Consider the following 10,248-nt stretch of genomic DNA (forward strand, 5'->3'; position numbering starts at 1 on the left):
TAAAAAATTGGATTAATTATGTAATCTATGTATATATGTATTTAATGCGTCATCAACTAATATTTTGGAGTATTTTGAAAGGAATAACATATGAAGGCGTGTTTATCTAAATATTTTAGCTACTGTAACATGATCATTTCGCTTTCCTCAGCGAGTTGATGACTTTTCCTTTTCCAATCGTAAATAAGTATGCAAAGAGTATTACACATTACTGTTTTGAAATTTGGTAATAATTTCTACTTATTTCAACATTGATGAACAATGAGTAGTGGCATCTTTTGTCGAAATTTCACACTAAACCACTGTTAACTCGATTATTCGAAATATTTTGATATAGCAAACGTTTTTCGTGACTATACACACAACTGACTATTTCATATAAATTTAAGTGAAAAAATTAAATCTTTAAATTTGACACGCTTATCTAAAAATTGCGTATTATTACTACACCAATTTTACGTATTATACATAAAGAATGACCATTTCATATTTTATAGTTTGACGGTAGTTTTGGCATATATGTTGAATGTTTGATACATGTAAATGTCTAGCACCCATCCCGGAAACTGTACTTTTTTAAATTTGAAATAGGTAAATTTTCTTAAAAAGTAACTTGTAAATTTCTAAAGCTCAACAATAATTGTTATTTTTACCCACGATTAAGTTTTCTAAGCATTCATGCAACACAAAAAGTAATAATACATATATTAAAATGGGTAATCATAATATTTTTAGCATTAGAAACTACAGATATAATTTTGAAAAAAAACAAAAAACATACAACAAATACGTATAAATTTATAATGTGTAACCGCAAGTGGCTCAGTGATTAGTCTGGTTGATGTCATAATATCCTCCACTGGCTTAGTGGTCAACATACTGTCAACATACGACGTTAGGTTCTAACGGCGGACATGTAGCAGACAGACTATTGTGAAGCTTTGCACTAGAATGAAATGAACTAGATAAAAAAATATATATATAAATGTTAGTTCTGCAGTAATTGATAGATTTTATAGTTTGTGAATTTACCACTTCAACTTTCCATTAGTTCAATTTAAGGACATATCACATTAGATATAAAAACATTTATTTGAAGAAAGTTTTAAGAAATTAAACATCATCTAAATCATGACAAGTATCCACTAAAGTTACTCATTCTTTAATTGAGATAATCGTTTGAATGGGATAAAATATAACGTAATAAATATGTGCAATATGGGCACGGCGTGGCCAGGTGGCTAGGGCGCTCGACTCACAATATGAGGGTTGCGGGTTCGAATCCCCGTCCCACCAAACATGCTCGCCCTTTCAGCCATGGGGGCGTTATAATGTGACGGTCAATCCCACTATTCGTTGGTAAAAGAGTAGCCCAAGAGCTGGCGGTGGGTGGTGATGACAAGCTGCCTTCCCTCTAGACTTACACTGCTAAGTTAGGGACGGCTAGCACAGATAGCCCTCGTGTAGCTATGCGCGAAATTCAAAAACAAACAAACAAACAAATGTGCAATATGAATCGAAAAGTCAAATTTGACTATGACATTTGAAAATGCTTACAACAAGAGGAATAAATATATATATATAAAATAAATTATGACAAAAGCTGAAATTAAGAATTCGTTTTAGAAACTAATATAGTCTCCATCAATATTGAAAACAGGATTCATACCTTTTGACATGCATGTGAGCTTGTGGTGGGCTATAAGAGCCAAGGCCAAATCCCACTGTTTGGTCAGACAAGAGTAGCCCAACAGATGGCAATGGATGCTATTGACTAGCTGACTTCCCTCTGGTATATCTTGCGCAGCTTTGCAAATGATTCTAAAACATACAGTCTTCTGAATTTAAATAATGATTGTATAATCATAATGAAGTGATTATATTTTGGGGAACATGCTTCCAAAATGCTAGGTGTACGTAAATAAGCATAAACGCTGAAGGCGTTTGTAAAATTACAACATCCGAAAGAACTGAGAGATATAAAATACACATTTGACTTTGTTGGAGTTATATGTTGCATGTTATTTTAAATAAGCGAAGACAAATGTATTTGCATGGCCCTGCCCACATCAATGAAAAAATAAAGGACTCCATATGCAACAGCTTTGAACTAAAGAAATATTATCTTTTCAAAAACAACTTAATTTAATATATATTCTTATAACAATAAGACTAAACCGGAAATATTTATCTTATGAAAGTTACTTGGATTCTCGATATTTAGATCTGGAAATATTAAAAATAGCAATATTTTGTTATGTAACAGTGAACTTAGGTTACTTTTACTTCCCATTTTATTACTTTCAATACTTTGTACAGTTGTTATCCATTTACTCGCTAGATGGCAGGAATTTTGATAGTATTATAACTGAAGTACAAGGCCCTATCTCTTTCCAGTTTTATTCTAATAAATGTAATGTCAGCCAAAGTAAAATTTTAAAGGCAAAATTATAAACTTTAAAAGAGCTGAAATTACCTTTTCTTTCAAATAAAGTTTCTTATATTGAGAAAGTATAAGATAACAGAAGTAAAATAACTACAGTCAGACCTTAATAACCAAAAAGAACATTGATAACATAGACAATTATTAAAAATTAGAAACATTTCCGAACAACTGTATCATTAAAATAGTCAAGTTGATTAATAGTATGGAATCTTCAAGATCTTAAAAGACACTTAAAACTCAATATCCAATCAGACCTAAAGTTTCTAATATTGGCAAGTGTGACCGTATGCTAATGCTATGTTATATACTTAAAAGATCTGAATACTAAGATATTATGTGATTATTTTTCATGACTAAAAAGTCATATTTGCAGGGTTATATTTTCATTTTGATAATTTTTAATACCCTATTGTAAAAAAATATGTATTTGGTGAGTCGATGTTCCGAACATATAATTTTATCACTGATCTTGAAGAACTGTATATGGAACTCCACGATTTATGATTTATCTTCAGTTTATACATATAAACAATCTGAATAATTGTCATACTTCGTTAGATTTAAAGTTATATAACCTAGGGATTTCCAGGGATTGTTTTCTTTAGTAAGAAAATGTGGTACTCACACGTTTTCTTCGGTGTTATGTTGAAACTGGTTGCTTGTTTCTTTATAGGATAATATTGCTAATTTTAACGATTTTCTGTTACCTATTTCTTCATTTGTTCTTGCTGAGGACGAGTCTATATGTAACTGAGAATCCGCTGTACGTTAACAAAATATCAAATAAGATGTAGAAATTCAACACGTACTTCTTACTTTTAGCAATTGTTGTTTAAGTAAATGTTATGGAAAGCCAACTAGTTCCTACAAAATGAGGGTTATTCATAACCATTTTAATAGAAGAGCTTCTCTGCTCTTTTTTTGTTAATAAGTTGAGACCAGGTTTAAATATCAGTTGTTCTCCAGTCTTCAACTTCTCAAAGAGTTTTCACGCATAACTACAAAAAGGGCTATCCACGTATAGCCATCCCATTAATTTTGGACTGATAGAGTGAAGGGAAGAGAATTAGTGAACAACGTCCACACTAACCCTTGGGCTATTCTTGTCTGGCCCATTAGTGGGATTTGACTGTCACTATTATAGCATATTAATGGTTTCAAAGTGTACAGCGCGTTTTTGTGGCAACGGCCCGTAACCCATGAATCCTGGGATTCACAATCCGAGTACGCTAGCCCCTAGCAGTGAACTTTGTTCGTATCCATGATGTATCACCATGAAAAATAGAATTAAATCACCCAAGCTGTTTCTGTTAAACATTGAATTAAATCACCCAAGCTGTTTCTGATAAAAATAGAATTAAATCACCCAAGCTGTTTCTGTTAAAAATAGAATTAAATCACCCAAGCTGTTTCTGTTAAAAATAGAATTAAACCACCCAAGCTGTTTCTGTTAAATATAGAATTAAATCACCCAAGCTGTTTCTGTTAAACATTCAATTAAATCACCCAAGCTGTTTCTGTTAAACATTGAATTAAATCACCCAAGCTGTTTCTGATAAAAATAGAATTAAATCACCCAAGTTGTTTCTGTTAAAAATAGAATTAAATCACCCAAGCTGTTTCTGATAAAAGCGAAAACTATTCAAGTAGCCATTAAAATTGTATCAGTTAAGTTTTATTTTTTTTGTTTTAAAACATAAATAAAAAAGTGTGTAATATGTTTTATGTTGTATTTTATGTGTTAATCTATTATCAGCTGTCTAGTTTTATCAGTTTTATTTTATACGATAATGTATGACGCAAATGCACATGACCAAAAGTAACGATAATGTCACTTGTATAATTCTGAAAGTACACTTAAGATACCAAAAAAAGGAAGAAGTTTTATAGACGACGTTTGTTAAAACCTCTATATAAACTCTCTTTACTGACATTTACGACGAAATGTATAATGTATAATGTATGACGCAAATGCACATGACCAAAAGTAACGATAATGTCACTTGTATAATTCTGAAAGTACACTTAAGATACCAAAAAAAGGAAGAAGTTTTATAGACGACGTTTGTTAAAACCTCTATATAAACTCTCTTTACTGACATTTACGACGAACATCCCGAAACAATTCACTAAGAAAACTGCAACATACATCCTAAAATATTTAAATAAACCATTACCAACCACACTTTCATTAAATCTGAGTGACCATGAACATATACGCGACTTATTTACTGAGCTTTCTTGTATTCTTGCGGTTCATTTCAGATTATAGTCTTACTAATAACACGTGATTCCCCTTGGAAATTTGTTCAAAAATCTCCAATATGTCAATGTACCTGTAATATGACGAAGGAAGATACAATATTTCTTGAGCTCTGCCTAGCTTCTTCAAGATGCTAGCATAGACAAACTCATAAATATATATTAAGTGCTTTAAAATATATGCTACAGTAAATGATCAGGATGCTCAATCAGAAATACGATATAAAAATATAAATTTCACTTTATCTTTTTGACATGCTCCTCAGTGGCTTAGGGGTAACTCCGAAGGCCCACCACGGGTATCTAAAACCGGGTTTTAGAGTTATAAACCCTCAGCCTTACCACTGAGACACCAAAGAGAAGCTTTTACCTCGTACCCATGCAGTCAGAAATATGGTATCTGATGTATAAATGTTTTACTTGGATATTGTTATTATCTTAGTTTTACCATGTAAACTATTCTTTGTAAAAGATGCAATGAAAATAACTTAAAAGACATTTTTTCAACCTGATGCCGACGATCTTTATCATTTATATACTAGGTTGAATTTATAAAAATTTAACGAGAGCTCAAAAAACTGGTTGGATTCTTATGACACTCTCATTTTTTAAGTAACATATTAGGTATTCACTGTCACATGCCCCTCAGGCTACAAAGTGAAATTGTATGTGATTTACCTTCTTCCAAAGGTAGATACATGTTTAGTTCACTAGATCTCACCCCTGGCTGCTGGTTAGTTGAATTAGATTATTGCAGTAGACTGATTCCAACACTCATAAAAGCCTGTGTGAAATTTGCATTATGTCATTTGACTCTGTAATGATATCGTCTAATTTACATCCACGATATTTTGGTCCATAGTCCAAAGGCTCACACCACAGTTGAAAATCTAAGTGTGGTATTTAAAACATTTGTAATAAGCACACGTCTTGAATTGAGATCAGAAAATGTTTCTCTCGTGTGGATGCAAATAATGATTTTGGATGTATCATTAGTATAGATGGAATGTTTAATATTCGATCTGTGGCAGTTTGGTCCAAACCTATGAACAAGAAAGAAGTCTCAAGTTTTCTCGGCTTTGGGTCACATTATAGAAATTTTATGACCAATGTTTTTACAATAACAGCACTTCCTTTTGGCATTGAAGAAAGTAGAATCCTATTTGATATAGAATGAAGGCTACCTACAATAATCTTATTCACTAAAAGGTGCCTTTGTTGATACTTCAGTCCCACATTATCCAAAGAGATAGATGCTCTATTCATCCTGGTTATGGATTTCAGTGAAAGTGGAACTAAAGTAGTATTATTACAAGTACAAGATGGTATAGAGCATGCTATAATGTATGCGAGCCGTATGCTCACGCCTTCAAAAGCCATTACAATAAGATTAAGTTTTAGTATTCATGAAGGTTTTTGCCATTATTTCTATGGCCATGAATATACCATTCAAGTAGATCATGCATGGTCAATAAACTTTATATGACCAGAAGGCATGCTCATTGTATTACAACATTGCAAGAGTACAATTTTACTGTACAACAACAACCGGGAAAACAGCATTGACTTCGCCACCAAAGGTGTGAATTTTTCCTCTCCTAGAATGTCCAGATCTTAGACTTTAAACTACCATAATACCTAAAATGTTAGTTGTGACAACGAATCATGTAAATAGGGTAGATTCTACTGATGAACTGATGTCAAATAGAGACAACTAAAGGACTTGGACCTAGTTTATGTGTTCTTTGCTGTTGAGCAAGGAAAATACAACCCACACAGATCAGAAAACTGTGCCTTCTGGTAACTGTTTGATCAATTAGAAATAATGCTACAACTAGCCAAAAATGGTGCCTGACCTGTGATGGAGGTACTTTTTCCAAGAACTCTAAAAGTTACGATTTTCTAAAAATGACATGATACATTTATCAGAGACATTACAGAGTATCTCACGTCACAGCTAACCTGTGGAGAGAAGTGGGGCAATGGTGTAAATATGGTACTTCGTTAGCAACTACGAGAAAGAGACGTATGCCACCAGAGATAGCTCCATTAAAAAGTTGTTATTTCTCCATTCCAGCAATAACCATGAATATTATGATTATTGTATCCTGGTTATAATCAATTATTTCATCAAATGGGCTAAAATATTTTCGTTCTCATATTACAGCTCACATGTAGAAGAAGAAGCAGCAGAAATAAATCTCAAACCTTACCTAGCTGTCTACGAAAAATCAGAGAAAAAGGAGAAGCTATCTCAAAGAGTAACCCCTGCGAACACACAGCCACAATGGAGACATCAGCTTCCCAGCCAAGAAGACTTCAGATGTCAACACTTAGGATGGCGGGATCTTCAGATGATTAATAACTAAAAGGGCGTTGCAACCTTAACTTTATGAGCTATCTAGTGAAAAGAAACATAATTTCTGTAGAATATATGTATATTTTTCATATATATTTGAAAATGTATTGAAATTCTCCGGGTTTCTAAGCTAGGACGTTTGATACTAGTGGATGTAATGTCTAGAATAACAAGTTTATACAGCTAGCAATTAATGGTAGATATTCGAAAATACCTTAAAGCTGAAAGGCATTTGAAACCTTTTCTTTAAGTTATCAGGTGGACTTTGAATAAGTCCATATCCCAGATACTTTATATCATTAACTAGATTTGGAGTTACCCAATTAGTGCATGGTAATAGATAGTGAGCTTAAAACGTTAATGGCTGGTAATATGTTAACGATAGCTAGAATCTAGAAAACTATTGACAGTACGAGATAAATAACTAGTAATATATGTTCTTATGAACATACATTTAATACATATACGGGTATATTGTCATGGAGAACCTCTGTTCTGATTTTACATGTAAAGCCCTATGATTACTCCAAAGGTTTGTTTATTTGAAGTTAAGTACAAAGCTACACAATGGCCTATCTGTGCTCTGCTCACCATGGGTATCGAAACCCGGTTTCTAGCGTTGTAAGTCCGAAGACATATCGTTGTGCCACTGGGAGGCTACTCCAAATGAATAATCCACACATGATAACATGGTCATACGTATGCAGTGTATATCAGGTACACGATTTGATTATAGATCAGTCTGTATATAACAAAATGATTACATGTAAGCAATGCAGATAAAATGAAAATTCTAAAAGAATAAGTCTGTGTATCGTAAATCGCCACATACACGAGGTGTCGATGGAAAAATAGCCCAATGTGGAACATTGTTCCAGTTTACCACAGTAATGCAATAAATTTGTTATAATTTTTCACTAAAAAAAAGGAAAACGTAAAATTATTTATTTATTGTTTAAACATCTCAATAATTTATAGAATGTTGAACTGTTTATATCTACCTATAGATGGCGAGACGGTATAGTCAATAACAAGTGTTCTCCACTGTTTTGTTTGTTTGTTTGTAATTAAGCACAAAGCTACACAATGGACTATCTGTGCTCTGCCCAGCACGGGTATCGAAACCCGGATTCTAGCTTTGTAAGTCCGCAGACATACCGCTGTGCCACTGGGGGGGGGGGCACTGTTTTGAAATCTCCTACTAACGAAATTCCGTGTATATGTGTGTTGTTATATGCACGTTTATACTTAGTTATGACAAACATTTATGAAATCACAACAGTTTAAATGTGCAAGTCGATTTGATTTACTTAATCCTGAGAAAATAAGAGCGAATACATAGCAAAGAAAAAGGCTGCTGAGACGAAGTCGTAGTGTGGTCGGGAAAGTCAACTGGGATTGTTACAGTTGTGAAAGATGAACAACGTTTATAAATAATATTTGCGTTTATTATTTTTAAAGCTAGGAAGTCTATAATATTTCTAAACAGAAAAATAATTATTACCTCACGTGACAAGAGAGGTGGAGCTTGACTTACCCAATGCTTCGATTTTTCCTTCCAATCACACACGCATAACGTAAAAGCAATAAATTCATTTAAAACATTAGTAACTGCTGTGCTGCCTCAAGTCAATAGAGAAGCCAACAACTCGTGTACTTCTCGATAGGCCAGGTAAGAATATAGGTGGCACTGTACATTATATATATATTGTTTGTTTTTTGACCAAAGCCACATTAGGTTATCTGTTGTGTGAAATCGAACTCCGGGTTGTAAGTCCGTAAACATACCGCTGTCCCACTGGGGGACAGTAGGGCTACACATGTTATTTTTTATTATGTCGTGTCATTGACCAGGAATGGGTTATGTCAGGTGCTCTTCAACCGGAAACTCTTACGTTTGTAGTGTATATCCAAATGATACGAGTGTGACAACTATGAAAAAAGGGATATTTTGAACAGAAAATATAGACCGGAATTATTGCAAACAGGGTATAATAATTGTATATAAGACGAAAATATCTATATAATATTAAGCAAACCAGGTGGCTGAACAGTAAGTTTGAGGGTTTATAACGCTAAAGTTCGGGCTTTGATAACCGCAGTGAACAGAGCACATATAGCCCATTTGTGCTTAATAACAAATAAACTAACTAACGAACAAAAACTCCGTGCAATTGTTTTAAGTAATTAGAAAAGGCGAAGAAGTATGGCTGAAAAACAAAGAAAATTACTGCTACGTTTCGTAGAGTTTACTGATCATCATCATCTTGTTGATAATAATAATAAACCAAAGGTAAGAAATGCCATACGATTCTTTGTTTTCTTTAACGTACAATTTAACCTTTTTGTTGTTGTTGTTGTTGTTTTTTTGTTTTGCTATCCTTTCTTAAAATGATTGAGAGAAATGCTATTACAAACTAACCTGAACAACGGCAGTATTAACAAAGTCAAGAATAAGCAAAGAATATATGTGAGTAATAAAATCATATATATATATATAGAAACGTAACTTATTATTTATCAAATTAATGATTTTGAATGAATTATAATTGTAATTTACTAATAAAATAGCTTGTAACACCAAAGTACAGGTAAAAGTGAGGATAGCCAGAACATCTGTCGTACGAGGAGTCAAAACGTCTATTCTTTCAGCGAAACACACTACCGTGACATTCTTAAATTATAGGGTTATGGCAATAATTTTAATCTAGCTGACGCACAGTCACTGCATGAGTACCATATGGGACGTCAACATCATCATAATTGCCAAATTACTTTACATGGAAGCCCCATCAAAAGTACACCCATGAAAGAAACATAATACTGAGAATTAAAGATACTGTGCTCATACTTATATTTAAGCCTTTCTCTATAATAGTTTCTCTTAACAATGTTATTTATTAAATACGTGTATACCGCACGCTTAATCGCACATTCCATTGTATTGTTACCGTTTAAATCTGTTCTTTCTAAACTTCCGATTGAATACGAAAACTCGCTTACTGCTAATGTTGTTGTTTTGTAGTTCGGATATTATGAACTAACTTTTTTTGGGGGGAGATATTAACGCTGATGATGGAATTTAATGAAATTCCAAAACGTCCGTATTAAAGATGTTTTTCGGTATTACCGTGTTATTAATATTTATTCCTCCCAGTGGCACAGCGGTATGTCTGCGGAC

This window comes from Limulus polyphemus, unplaced genomic scaffold (genome assembly GCF_000517525.1).
Source record: "Limulus polyphemus unplaced genomic scaffold, Limulus_polyphemus-2.1.2 Scaffold383, whole genome shotgun sequence".
Lineage (NCBI taxonomy): Eukaryota > Metazoa > Arthropoda > Merostomata > Xiphosura > Limulidae > Limulus > Limulus polyphemus.